The following is a 15,829-nucleotide window of genomic DNA, read 5'->3' as shown; positions in this document are numbered from 1 at the left end:
GACACATACAGACTGAAAGTAAGGGGATGGAAAAAGATATTCCATGCAAATAGAAATTAAAAGAAAGCTGGAGTAGCAAAATTCATATCAGATAAAGTAGAGTTTAAAATAAAGAATGTTACAAGAGACAAGGAAGGACACTACATAATGATCAAGGGACCAATCCAAGAAGAAGATATAACCATTATAAATATATATACACCCAACATAGGAACACCTCAATACATAAGGCAACTGCTAACGGCTATAAAAGAGGAAATCGACAGTAACACAATAATAGTGGGAGACTTTAACCCCTCACCTACACCAATGGATGGATCATCCAAAATGAAAATAAATAAGGGGACTGAAGCTTTAAATGACACAAGAGACCAGATAGATTTAATTGATATTTATAGGACATTCCATGCAAAAAACAGCAGATTACACTTTCTTCTCAAGTGTGCATAGAACATTCTCCAGGATAGATCCCATCTTGGGTCACAAATCAAGCCTCAGTAAATTTAAGAAAATTGAAATCATATTGAAATTGAAATCATCTATTCTGATCACAATACTATGAGATTAGAAATGAATTACAGGGGAAAAAAAACCGTAAAAACACAAACACATGGAGGCTAAACAATACGATAATAAATAACCAAGAGATCATGGAAGAAATCAAAGAGGAAATCAAAAAATACCTAGAGACAAATGACAATGAAAACACGATGATCCAAAACCTATGGGATGCAGCAAAAGCAGTTCTAAGAGGGAAGTTTATAGCTATACAATCCTACCTCAAGAAACAAGAAAATTCTCTAATAAACAATCTAAACTTACACCTAAAGGAACTAGAGAAAGAACAAGCAAAACCCAAAGTTAGCAGAAGGAAACAAATCATAAAGATCAGAGCAGAAATAAATGAAATAGAAACCAAGAAAACAATAGCAAAGATCAATAAAACTAAAAGCTGGTTCTTTGAGAAGATAAACCATTAGCCAGACTCATCAAGAAAAAAGATGGAGAGGACTGAAATCAATAAAATTAGAAATGAAAAAGAAGTTACAATACACACTGCAGAAATACAAAGCATCCTAAGAGACTACTATAAGCAACTCTATGCCAATAAAATGGACTACCTGGAGGAAATGGACAAAGTCTTAGAAAGGCATAACCTTCTAAGACTCAACCAGGAATAAATAGAAAATATGAACAGACCAATCACAAGTAATGAAATTGAAACTGTGATTAAAAATCTTCTAAAACAAAAGTCCAAGACCCCATGGCTTCATAGGTGAACTCTATCAAACATTTAGAGAACACCCATCCTTCTCAAACTCTTCCAAAAATTTGCAGAGGGAGGAACACTCCCAAACTCATTCTATGAAGCCACCATCATCCTGATACCAAAACCAGACAAACATACCACAAAAAAAAAAAAAAAAGAAAATTACAGACAAATGTCACTGATGAATATAGATGCAAAAATCCTCAACAAAATACTAGCGAACAGAATCCAGCAGCACATTAAAAGGATCATACAAGATGATCAAGTGAAATTTACCCAAGGGATGCAAGGATTCTTCAATATACGTAAATCAATTATGTGATAAACCATATTAACAAATTGAAGAATAAAAACCATATGAACATCTCAATAGATGCAGAAAAAGCTTTTGAAAAAATTCAACACCCATTTATGATAAAATCTCTCCAGAAAGTGGGCATAGAGGGAAACTACCTCAACAAAATAAAGTCCATTTATGACAAACCCACAGCAAACATCATTCTCAATGGTGAAAAATTGAAAGCATTTCCTCTAAGATCAGGAACAAGACAAGGATGCCCACTCTCACCACTATTATTCAACCTAGTTTTGGATGTCCTAGCCACAGCAATAAAAGAATAACAAGAAATAAAAGGAATATAAATTGGAAAAGAAGAAGTAAAACTGTCACTGTTTGCAGATGACATGATACTATACATAGAGAACCCTAAACATGTCACCAGAAAACTACTAGAGTTAATCAATGAATTTGGTAAAGTAGCAGGATACAAAATTAATGCACAGAAATCCCTTGCATTTCTATACACTAATGATAAAAAATCTGAAAAAGAAATTAAGGAAACACTCCCATTTCCCATTGCAACAAAAAGAATAAAATACCTAGGAGTAAACCTACCCAGGGAGACAAAAGACCCGTATGCAGAAAACTATAAGACACTGATGAAAGTAATTAAGAGGATACCAACAGATGGAGAGATATAGCATGTTCTTCGATTGGAAGAATCAATATTGTGAAAATGAATATACTACTCAAAGCAATCTACGGATTCAGTGCAATCCCTATCAAATTACCAATGGCATTTTTAAAGGAACTAGAACAACAATTCTTAAAATCTGTATGGAGACACAAAATACCCTGAATAGCCAAAGCAGTCTTGAGGGAAAAAAATGGAGCTTGAGGAATCAGACTCCCTTACTTCAGACTACACTATAAAGCACAGTAATCAAAACAATATGGTACTGGCACAAAAACAGAAACATAGATCAATGGAACAAGATAGAAAGCCCAGAGATAAACTCACACACCTCTGGTCAACTAATCTATGAAAAAGGAGGCAAGGATATACAATGGAGAAAAGACAGTCGCTTCAATAAGTGGTGCTGGGAAAACTGGACAGCTACATGTAAAATAATTAAATTAGAACACTCCCTAACACCATACACAAAAATAAACTCAAAATGGGTTAAAGACCTAAATGTAAGACTAAACACTATAAAACTCTTAGAGGAAAACATAGGAAGAACACTCTTTGACATAAATCACTGCAAGATCTTTTTTGATCCACCTCCTAGAGTAATGGAAATAAAAACAAAAATAAAGAAACAGACCTAATGAAATTTCAAAGCTTTTGCACAACAAAGGAAACCATAAAGAAGATGAAAAAACAATGCTCAGAATAGGAATAAATATTTGCAAATGAATCAATGGACAAAGGATTAATCTCCAAAATATATAAACAGGTAATGCAGCTCAATATTGAGAAAACAAACAACCCAATCCAGAAATGGGCAGAAGACCTAAATAGACATTTCTCTAAAGAAGACATACAGATGGTCAAGAGGCATACGAAAAGCTGCACAATATCACTAATTATTAGAGAAATGCAAATCAAAACTACAATGAGGTATCACCCTCACACCAGTTAGAATGGGTATCATCAGAAAATTTACAAACAACAAATGCTGGAGAGGGTGTGGAGAAAAGGGAACCCTCTTGCACTGTTGGTGGGAATGTAAATTGATACAGCCACTATGGGGAACACTATGGAGGTTCCTTAAAAAACTAAAAATAGAACTGCCATTTGACCCAACAATCCCACTACTGGGCATATACCCAGAGTAAACCATAATTCAGAAAGACACATGGGGCTTCCCTGGTGGCTCAGTGATTGAGAGTCCACCAGCTGATGCAGGGGACATGGGTTCGTGCCCCAGTCCAGGAAGATCCCACATGACGCGGAGTGGCTGGGCCCATGAGCCCTGGTCGCTGAGCCTGCATGTCCAGAGCCTGTGCTCCACAACGGGAGAGGCTACAACAGTGAGAGGCCCATGTATGGCAAAAAAAAAAAAAAGAAAGAAAGAAAAGAAAAAGAAAGACACATGCACCCCAATTTTCATTGCAGCACTATTTACAATAACCAGGTCATGGAAGCAACCTAAGTATCCAACAACAGAAGAATGGATAAAGAAGATGTGGTACATATATACAATGGAATATTACTCAGCCATAAAAAGGAACAAAATTGGGTCATTTGTTGAGATGTGGATGGATCTAGAGACTGTCATACAGAGTGAAATAAGTCAGAAAGAGAAAAACAAATATCGTACATTAGCACATATATGTGCAACCTAGAAAAATGGTACAGATGAACTGGTTTGCAGGGCAGAAATTGAGACACAGATGTAGAGAACAAACATATGGACACAAAGCAGGGAAATTGGCAGGGGGTGGGGTTTGGGGTGTGATGAGTTGGGCGACTGGGATTGACATGTATACAGTGATGTGTATAAAATTGATGACTAAAAAACAAACAAACAAAGACCCAGTACAGTTAAAAATAAAAATAAATAAATTAAATTAATTTACAAAAAGAAAAAAAAGTAAACCAATTCATGATATAAAAAAAAGAAAAAAATATTCAGCAAGAGAAGTCTGGGATCAGTGAATACCAATGTGGCCTTCCTTGATTATTGGTTAAGAGATCACTGTGTTATTAACATTCTGGGAAGGAAGGTGGCTATTTACTTGAGACTGGTGAGAAGGGGTATTTATTTATAAAGTTTGGGAAGTCAACATGTCTCTGAGGTTTGCCATTAGAGTCATTCAAATACAAATAAAGATAATTGCATCATTAATCTACTTCTGCAGTTTGGAGAAGAAACCAAACCTGGAATAATTGATCTTAAAGGAAAATAAAGTCAGAGGGATATGACATTTGTTCTTTCAGTGAAGAGAGCTTTAGAGTGAAAGAAAAGAGCCCATTTTATTCCATGGATGTGTAATGAAATACCCTAATATACACCCACCTATTTCTTTGGAGATGCTTCTTGGAAGGAACAGAAGGCAGAAAATGCTTCATCATCACTAGCCTTCCACTTTAATAGCCAGGACAGGAGAAGTTGAAAATCAGAGTTTTGTTTGTATTAGCTTGTGATATCAGATTTTATATTGAAGCCTGCCTAGTTTGTATTGCAGTAGTCTCTGGAATATGTTACAAGAATTTATCAATGTTTTCTGCCCTCTGAGAGTGATTTTCCTTATATTTTCAATTTAATATTCACCATTGAATTATTCTGTTTTATAAAAAGACTGACAGTTTTAATCTAGAATTAGATAATTCATGAAAGCCAGCTTCTGATGATTATCTGATTTAGAATTTAAAAGGTTTGCAAAATTGTAAATCAGATATTTATGCTTATCTTATCAGAAACTTTCTGTATCCAAGTATGTTACTTGTTCCTAATGTTAAAGTTCTGACTGAGACACTATGCATGTGATAATGTTCTTCCAGCAAATTATGACTCTTGAAGGTTGAGTTAACCAAGGGTCATTCCCTTTAGGAGAAACCATCCATAAAAGAGTAGATTCTCCTTAGGATCAGAGTACATCATCCCTTCCCTAGAAATATGGTATCTCATTTTTAAATGCTGGTCTAGGAGAGACAGGAGAGTGTATATTCACATGAGACTTTTAAATCATAGAATGAACCTAATTTTTTAAAGCAAACTTGAATATTTGAAATATTTTTAAATTTACAGGAGAGTTGTAAAGACTAATAAAATGTATTAGTAACCATCATCTAGCTTCTCCTAATTTTATATCATACAAAACCATGGTATATTTATTGAAACTAAGAATTTTTTAAACTTTTTAATTTTATATTGGAGTATAGTCGATTAGCAATGTTGTGATAGTTTCAGGGGCACAGCAAAGCTACTCAGCCATACATATAAATGTATCCATTCTCCCCCAGACTCCCATCCCATCCAGGCTACCGCATAACATTAAACAGATTTCCCTGTGCTATACAGTAGGTCCTTGTTGGTTATCGTTTTTAAATATTGCAGCATATACATGTCAATCCCAAAGTCTTTAGCTATCCCTTCCCTCCACCCTTCCCCCCTGGTAACCATAAGTTCATTCTCTATGTCTGTGAGTCTGTTTCTGTTTTGTAAATACATTCATTTGTATCATTTCTTTTTAGATTCCACATATAAGTGATATCATCTGATATTCTTTTTCTCTGTCTGACTTACTTCACTAAGTATGAAAATCTCTAGGTCCATTCATGATGCTGCAAATGGTGTATTTCGTTCTTATTTATGGCTGAGTAATATTCCATTGTACCACATTTTCTTTATCCATTCCTCTGTCCATGGACAGTTAGGTTTCTTTCATGTCTTGTCTATTGTAAACAGTGCTGCAATGAACATTGGGGTGCATGTATCCTTTTGGACCATGTTTTTCTCTGGATAACTGCCCAGGAGTAAGATTGCAGGGTCATATGGTAGCTCTATTTTTAGTTTTTTAAGGAACCTCCATACTGCTCTTTATAGTGGTTATACAAATTTACATTCCCACCAACAGCGCAGGAGGGTTCCCTTCTCTCCACACCCTCTCCAGCATTTATTGTTTGTGGATTTTTTGATGATAACCATTTTGACTATCATCAAAGTGGCTGTGTGAGGTGAGGTGTGAGGTGATAGCTCATTGTAGTTTTGATTTGCATTTCTCTAATCATTAGCGATGTTGAACATCTTTTCATGTGCCTCTTGGCCATCTGTATGTTTTCCTTGGAAAAATGTCTATTAAGATCTTCTGTCCATCTTTTGATTGGGTTGTTTGTTTTGATGATATAAAGCTGCATGAGCTATTTGTAATTTTTGGACACCAATCCCTTCTCAGTCACATCGTGCAAATATTTTCTCCCAATCTGTGTGTTGTCTTTGCATTTTGTTTATGGTTTCCTTTCCTGTGCAAATGCTTTTGAGTTTAATAATGTCCCATTTGTTTATTTTTGTTTTTATTACCACTACTCTGGGAGACAGATAGGAAAAGATAGTGCTGCAATTTATGTCAGAGAGTGTTTTGCCTATGTTTTCCTCTAGGAGTTTTATAGTGTCCAGTCTTACATTTAGGTATTTAATCCAATTTGAGCTTATTTTTGTGTATCGTGTTACAGAATTATCTAATTTCATTTTCTTAAATGTAGCTGTCCAGTTTTCCCAGCACCATCTGTTGAAGAGATCGTCTTTCCACCATTGTATAGTCTTGCCTCCGTTGTCATAGATTAATTGATCATAGGTACATGGGTTTATTTCTGGGTTTTCCATCCTGTTCCATTGAGGTATTGTTCTACTTTTGTTCCACTACCATACTGTTTTGATGATTATACCTTTGTAGTATAGTCTGAGGTCAGTGAACCTGATTATTCCATTTTCCTTTCTCAAGATTGCTTTGGCTATTCAGGGCCTTTTGTGTCTCCATACAAATTTTACGATTTTTTGTTATAGTTATGTGAAAAATGCCATTGGTAATTTGACAGGGATTGCATTGAATCTGTAGATTGCCTTGAATACTGTAATATTCAATAGTATAATATTTATTCTTCCAATCCATGAACATGGTATATCTTTCCATCTGTTTGGGTCTTCTTTGCTTCAATTTCTTTCATCAGCATCTTTTAGTTTTTGGAGTACAGGCCTTTGTTTCCTTAAGTAAGTTTATTCTTAGTTATTTTATTCTTTTGAGGCAATGGTAAATAACATTGTTTTTGAATTTCTCTTTCTGACCTTTCATTGTTAGTGTGTAGAAATGCAGCACATTTCTGTGTAATAATTTTGTAGCCTGCAACTTTACCAAATTCTCTGATGAGCTCTAGTAGTTTTCTGGTAGTGTCTTTAGGATTTTCTATGTATAGTATCATGTCATCTGCAAACAGTGACAGTTTAACTTCTTCTTTTCCAATTTGGATTTCTTTTTCTTCTCTGATTGACATAGCTAGGACTTCCAAAACTATGTCGAATAAAAGTGGTGAGAGTGGACATCCTTGTCTTGTTTCTTAGATCTTTCAGCTTTTCACCATTGAGTTTGATGCTAGCTGTATGTTTGTCATACATGGTCTTTACTATGTTGAGGTAGGTTCTCTCTATGCCCATTTTCTGGGGAGTTTTTGTCATAAATGGGTTTTGAATTTTGTCAAAAGATTTTTCTATATCTATTGAGATTATCATATGGTTTTTATTCTTCAATTTGTTGATTGATTTGTGGATATTGAAAAATCATTACATCCCTGAGATAAATCCAACTTGATCATGGTTTATGATACTTTTAATGTATTGTTGGATTTGAACTGCTTGTATTTTGTTGAGGATTTTTGTGTCTAGGTTCGTCGGTGATATTGGCCTGTAATTTTCTGTTTTTGTGGTATCTTTGTCTGGTTTTGTTAAGGTGATGGTGGCCTCATGAAATGAGTTTGGGAGTTTTCCTTCCTCTTTAACTCTTTCAGAAGGATAGGTGTTAGCTCTTTTCTAAAAGTTTGATAGAATTTGCCTATGAAACCATCAGGTTCTGGGCTTTCATTTGTTGGGAGTTTTTAAATTACAGTTTCAATTTCAGTGCTTGTGATTGGTCTCTTCATATTTTCTAATTCTTCCTGGTCCAGTCTAGGGAGACTGTACCTTTCTAAGAATTTGTCCATTTCTGCCAGGTTGTCCATTTTATTGGCAAACAGTTGCATATAGTAGTCTCTTTTGATCCTTTGTATTTCTGTGGTGTCAGTTGTAACTTCTCCCTTCTAATTTCTAATTGTATTGATTTCAGTTCTCTTTTTTTCTTGATGAGTCTAGCTAAAGGTTTATCAGTTTTATCTTTTCAAAGAACCAGCTTTTAATTTCATTGATTTTGTTATTTTCTTCTTCATCTCCATTTCATTTATATCTGCTCTGATTTTTATGATTTCTTTCCTTCTATTAACTTTTGCTTTTGTTTGTCCTTCTTCCTCTAGTTGCTTTATGTGTAAGATTAGGTTGCTTCTTTAAGAATTTTCTTGTTTCCTGAGGTAGGTAAGATTGCATTGCTATAAACTTTCCTCTTAGAACTGCTTTTGCTGTATTCTGTAGGTTTTGGATCATTTTATTTTCATTTTCATTTGTTTCTAGGTATTTTTTGATTTCCTCTCTGATTTCTTCAGCGATCCATTTGTTGTTTAGTAGTATATTGTTTAGCCTCCATGGGTTTGTGCTTTTTGTAGGTTTTTTTTTTTGTAGTTTATTTCTAATCTCATAGCATTGTGGATGGAAAAGATGTTTGATATGATTTCAATTTTCTTAAATGTATTGAGGCTCGCTTTGTGGCCCAGGATGTGGTCAATCCTGGAGAATGTCCAGTGTGCACTTGAGAAGAATATGTATTTTTCTGCATTTGGATGGAGTGCTCTATAAACGTTAATTAAATCCATCTGGTCTAATGTGTCATTTAAGGCCTGTGTTTCCTTTCTGACTTTCTGTCTGAATGATCTGTCCATTGATGAAAGTGGGGTGTAAAATTTCCCCAGTATTATTGTGTTACTGTCAATTTCTCCCTTTATGACTGTTAGTATTTGCCTTATATATTGAGGTGTTCCTATGTTATATGCATATATATTTAAAATTGTTATATTTTCTTCTTGGATTGACCCCTTGATTGTTATGTAATGTCCTTCTTTGTCTCTTATAAATGTGTCCCTAGATCTGAGGTGGGTCTCTTGTAGACAGCATATATACAGGTCTTGTTTACATATCCATTCAGACCGTCAATGTCTTTTAGTTAACTCATTTATTCCATTTACATTTAAGGTAATTATCAATATGTGTGTTCTTATTGCCATTTTCTTAATTGTTTTGGCTTTGTTTTTGCAGGTCTTTTTTTCTTTCCTTCTTTTGTTCACTTCACTTGTAGTTTGATGATCATGTTTAGTGTCTTGTTTGGGTTGCTTTTTCTTTTTTTTTTTTTTTTGTATCTATTTTAGTTTTTGAGTTTGCTGTTCCCATAAGGTTTTGATACAGCAGTCTATATATTTACAAGGTTGCTTTAAATTGCTATTCTCTTTCCCACCTAAAGTAGTTCCTTTACCATTTGTTGCAAAGCTGGTCTGGTGGTGCTGAATTCTCTTAGCTTTTGCTTGTCTGTAAAGCTTTGATTTCCCCATCAAATCTGAATGAAAGCCTTGCTGGATAGGGTATTCTTGGTTATAGGATATTCTCTTTCATCACTTTAAATATATCATGCCACACTCTTCTGGCTTTCAGAGTTTCTGCTGAGAAATCAGCTATTAACCTTATGGGAGTTCCCATGTATGTTATTTGTTGTTTTTCCCTTGTTGATTTTAATAATTTTTCTTTGTCTTTGTCAATTTGATTACTATGTGTCTTGGCATGTTCCTCTTTGGGTTTATCCTGCCTGGGACTCTCTGCACTTCCTGGACTTGAGTGACTGTTTCCTTTTCCATGTTAGGGAAGTTTTCAGCTTTATTTCTTCAAATAGTTTTTCAGGGACCACGTGAATTATCTCCCTTTCCTCCTTCTGGGACCCCAATAATGTTAATGTTGGTGTGCTTAATGTTGTTCCAGAGGTCTCTTGGACTGTCTTTATTTCTTTTCATTCTTTTTTCTTTCTCTGTTCCATGGCAGAGTTTTCTACCTTTCTGTGTTCCAGGACACTTATCCATTCTTCTGCCTCAGTTATTCTGTTATTGATTCCTTTTAGTGTGTTTTTCATTTCAATTGTATTGTTGTATTGTATTGTTCATCTCTCTTTGTTCTTTAATTCTTCTAGGTCTTTGTTAAACATTTCTTGCATCTTGTCAATCTTTGCCTCCATTATTTTTCCAAGGTCCTTGATCATCTTCACTATCATTCTGAATTCTTTTTCTGGAAGATTTCCTATCTCCAGTTGATTTAGTTGTTTTTCTGGAGTTTTATCATGTTCCTTCATCTGGGACATAATCCTGTGTCTTTTCATTTTGTCTATCTTTTGGTGATTTTGTGATTTTTTTCTTCAGGCTAGAGGATTGTAGTTCTTCTTGCTTCTGCTCTGTGCCCTCCGGTAGATGAGGTTATCTAAAAGGCTTGTGCAATCTTCCTGATGGGAGGGACTGGTGGTAGGTAGAGCTGGATGTTGCTCTATTGGGCAGAGCTCAGTAAAACTTTCGTCCACTTCTGTGCTTATGAGTTGGGCTGTGTTCCCTCCCTGTTGGTTCTGTGGCCTGAGGTGTCCCAGCACTGGAGTCTACAGGCTTTTTGGTAGGGCTAGTGGTAAACCCCAAGAGGGCTCCCACCAATGGGTACTTCCTAGAACCTCTTATGCCAGTGTCCTTGGCCCCACAGTGAGCCACAGCCATCCCCACCCCCCAGGAGACCTTCCAACACTAGCAGATAGGTCTCGTTCAGACTCCTATGGAGTTACTTCTCCTTTCCCCTTGGTCCTGGTGCACACAAGATTTTGTGTGTGCCTTCCAAGGGTGGAGTCTCTTTTTACCCCAGTCCTGTCGAAGTCCTGCAATCAAACTCCACTGGGCTTCAAAGTCTGATTCTCTGGGGATTCCTCCTCCCATTTCTGGATCTCCAGGTTGGGAAACCTGACATGAGGCTCAGAAGCCTCACTCCAATGAGTGGACTTCTGTGGTATAATTGTTCTCCAGTTTGTGGGTCACCCACCCAGCAGTTATGGAATTTGATTTTATCGTGACTGTGCCCATCCTACCATCTCATTGTGGCTTCTCCTTTGTCTTTGGTTGTGGGGTATCTTTTTTGGTGAGTTCCTATGTCTTCCTGTTGATGATTGTTCAGCAGTTAGATGTAATTTAGGTGTTCTCTCAAGAAGAAGTGTACACACATCCATCTCCTCCACCATCTTGAACCCTAGAACCAAAACTAAGAAAATTTTAATGCTGGTATAATACTAACATATAAATAAATTACTTTATTTGGATTTTATCAGTTTCTTGTTTTGTTTTATTTTTTACTTATGCTCTTTTTCTGTTCAGGGTCTGCTTTCAGATATGTTCTATATTGTGGTCACTGCCATGTATGCAAAAGCTATGGGACAGAACTGAATTGACAGAAGTCTCTTTCAAAGAAAGACTAAGGAAATTTTATTTCTTTTGACCCAGTCTCTAACTGACAAGTACCTGAGTCGCATAGAGGTAGGGGAAATTACATTGGGGGTTTCCTATGACTGTTGTAAGACATTGGAGAACAAGTAGCTCTGGCTTCTCATTACATTTTTGAGTAAAATGTAAAGAAATGAAAATAATTTTCCCTATTTTACAAAAAAAAATTGTGGGCAAACCAAAGAATCAAGTGCAACAGTTCAGGCAGTGGAACCCGCATGCCAAGCACATTCTATGGCCAGTAGAAGGGTTAGAATAACACAGTGGATGCACAGTAATGAAATGATGTCTGATGTGTTGGAGTCATGATGGGATCTAAAGGGGGTAATGGAGTGGAGAATGAACCTGAAGTGTTCACTACTTGGGAAGCCAAGGAATGAAGGAGAAGAAGTTAATTACTTGGGGGAAGAAGGAGCAGGTAGAACCTGGAGACCCCTCATGGTAACTGTTTGAAACCTTCTAGATGTTTCCAATAATACTATAAAGAAATGAGTAGGGAGGCACAGCAGTAGCTAAAGTTCTGCATTAGTAAGTAGAGGCAAAGAGTCTAAACAAAATCATTTAGAGTATATACAGTATTGTGTACTTGTTGAAAATCAAGCTTATCTCTTTGTCACACCTCATATATTTTTTTTCAGTAGGAAATATTGACCTTCAAACTAGACATGTATTCATAGATTTAAGAAAGTTCAGATTTTTCCCTGTAGTGAGCATATATGCTGAAGGGGTTCCAAAGCTCAAAAACTATTTTTTCAATAATAGCTGAAAGTCTATCAGGAGGAGAATGGAAAATAATTCAGTTAGAGACATGTTTAGATGGATTTTATCTTTCTTTCAATGAATCCAACAGTTCTCCAAATTTCAGAGTAATAATATAAAAAACCCTTCTAGCAGCTTTGTATCTTCATGAAAGATATTGGAATAATGTTTCCAGATATCCAACCTAAGAAAAATAAAAAGGGTCTTTATGCAGTGTAATGTATATATTTTTTAAATCATTTAAAAGAAGATGTATATTCTGATTTGTTTATCTAGAAATAGAGAGGAAATTTTTTTTGTCCTCCATGCTTATTTACTCTATGCCCATTACTGCTCATAAGCAAATAATTTCTTCTCTAAAACAAATAATTAGATTCAGACAACATGGCAGACTGTACTCAAATGTTTCACCCTATCAACTAACACACAAACACACACACAAAGTGATTGATAAAACATTTTAAATGCACACCCAAGTCATACCAAAGAAAGACAATTCACCTAGATGCTTGAAATAAAGAAATTAAATCAACATGGTAGGCAAGACTGATAAGGTAGGGATCCATGAAGTGTTTAGACCAGGAAGAGATTCTGAAGATCCAATTATGAATCAAAGTTATAGAAGAAACTAGAACTTTTCCTATTGCTAAATGTGAGCCCCAAAATACTACCTATCCTCATGATCTAAACAAAATTTGTCCATTATTCATCAAAGTTACAAATGTTTTTTTCTTATTTCTCAGCTTTGGGTGAGGAAATAAATATTAAAACCCCAGACATGTATGTATTTAAGTAAGGAATCCAAATTTATAACACCTACATGGTGCAAGGATTGCAAAATAAGAAATAAATAAAATCTGGTAGGACAATTGAAATTCCTGAGATATTTCACAGAAGCCAAACAGAAACCATTCTATTTAAATACTTTGATAACTCAGGATATACAGAAACCATACAGAAGAAAAGACACAAGCTGAACAGGAAAACATGGTTACAAAATAATTACAGACCACATGAGAAAACACACTATTATAAGAAAGAGTCCACACATAAAGAGCAATAGCCCAAGAACTGAGAATAGTTGAATAATCTGAAAGTAAGTGTAACATAAATATGCTTACAATGTTAACAGGTATATTTTGAAGGACTAAAAGCCAAATAAAAGAAAAACACTACAAAATAAGGTAGATAGATTTTTACATAGACACATGCTGAATTTTTAGACATAAAATAGAATCAATGAAATAAAATAAAATTCATAGGTAGATTAAACAGCTAACTAGTGAATTAGAAGATTAAAATGAGAAAATTAGGAGAATACAGTATAAAGAGATAGATATGAAAAAAGAGAGGTAAAGAAAACTTGGAAGGTAGTAGACGACACAACATAATTTGAATTGAGCTTCATAAGAAAAAAAAGGAAAAAAAATATTCTTGACAGAAGAAGTTATTATGTGAAGAGATTCAGTGAATTTTCATTAACTGAGAAAGATAAGAGTTCTTAGATGGTAGAAAGACACTAATTCCTAAGCAATATAAGTAAAAATAAACCCATACCTGGAAACTTTGATTAGTAATTGTATAATTCACCAAACAAAGAAAATTTAATTAGGACAGCAGATATCAAAAAAAAAAAAAAAAGAAAGAAAAATTAAGCACAATATGTTTAAAAGCAACAGAAAAGAAAATTGTAAAGTAGGTCCAATTATATGATACAAACAAATAACTGAGATTAAGAGTGTCTGCATTTAATTTTAGAACAAAATGAAATTAAGTATTCCAGTGACTCTTACTTATTAGGAAAGAAAAAAAAAAAAAAAAAAAAAAAAAAGAAAAATTAAGCACAATATGTTTAAAAGCAACAGAGAAGAAAATTGTAAAGTAGGTCCAATTATATTATACAAACAAATAACTGAGATTAAGAATGTCTGCATTTAATTTTAGAACAAAATGAAATTAAGTATTCCAGTGACTCTTACTTGATTAAAAATATATCTTCACTAAGATAATAAATCAGATGTTTTGATTGAGCTGTTTTCAGAATGTAGAAGTCCTAACTCTTTCACAAATTGGCCTCAAGCCAACATGGTGTACACCAGCCAGTTAAACAGGACTCCTTCTCTCCCAGGACCACTTCAACCTAAGTAGGGATGTAGTTATCAATCTTATATATTGAGTTTCTCTGTAATTACTTTTTTCTTGGAAGAAAATTTTATGTAGATTTTTAAAAGTCTGAATACCAGAGTTGTGTGCTGTTTCTCCATGTAAATGTTTTGCCTCCTCTTTAATTCCCTATCTCCCTAGACAGACCTATACTGGATTATTAAGAATAGAATTCTACCAAGAATAACAGTGGAAGAAGTTACTTATTAACATTTATTTTTACACTTATTTTTCATGGAATACGCCCAACAATTTTAGAGTTATTTGTAATACAGATTAGAAGGAGGAATTTTAACTTTCAAAGTTTCAAACCTGAAGCAGACTTGTCCCAGGGGAACCTGGTACAACAATGATTTTGCAAAAGAATTGTTGTTGATTATCGGAAATCAGAACCCAAGTTATGATTACTGATATCTTTTAAGTAATAGGTATATGAATCTCTGAATTATTTAGATATCAAACACAGATTTCAATAATATTTGTAACATTTGACAGTATTTCCATGTCCTGTGCTATATTATGTTATTAGTCTGATTTAATTCAAAAAATAATATTAACTGAACACCTACTCTGTATTAGGTATATCACTGTGGATAAGATATGATAAATTAACAGACTGCCAACAAACACATGAAAGAATGCTCAACATCATTAATCATTAGAGAAATGCAAATCAAATCTACAATGAGATATCATCTCACACCAGTCAGAAGGCCATCATCAAAAAATCTAGAAACAATAAATGCTGGAGAGGGTGTGGAGAAAATGGAACACTCTTGCACTGCTGGTGGGAATGTGAATTGGTACAGCCACTATGGAGAACAGTATGGAGGTTCCTTAAAAAAACTACAAATAGAACTACCATATGACCCAGCAATCCCACTACTGGGCATATACCCTGAGAAAACCAAAATTCAAAAAGAGTCATGTACCAAAATGTTCATTGCAGCTGTATTTACAATAGCCAGTACATGGAAGCAACCTAAGTGTCTGCCAACAGATGAATGGATAAAGGAGATGTGGCATATATATATACAATGGAATATTAGCCATAAAAAGAAATTTTAAAAAAAAAGAAAAAGATATGATAAATTAATCATCCTCTGTTATCCTCTGAGAACTTATAGTCTAGAAGGCCAGTAAAAAAATTAGAAAATAATTCTAAAACAAACTTATACATTGCACAGGAAATATACATAAAGGAAAA

This window comes from Neophocaena asiaeorientalis, unplaced genomic scaffold (genome assembly GCF_003031525.2).
Source record: "Neophocaena asiaeorientalis asiaeorientalis breed wild unplaced genomic scaffold, Neophocaena_asiaeorientalis_V1.1 scaffold485, whole genome shotgun sequence".
In the NCBI taxonomy this organism is placed as follows: domain Eukaryota; kingdom Metazoa; phylum Chordata; class Mammalia; order Artiodactyla; family Phocoenidae; genus Neophocaena; species Neophocaena asiaeorientalis.
This window is presented reverse-complemented; position numbering follows the sequence as displayed.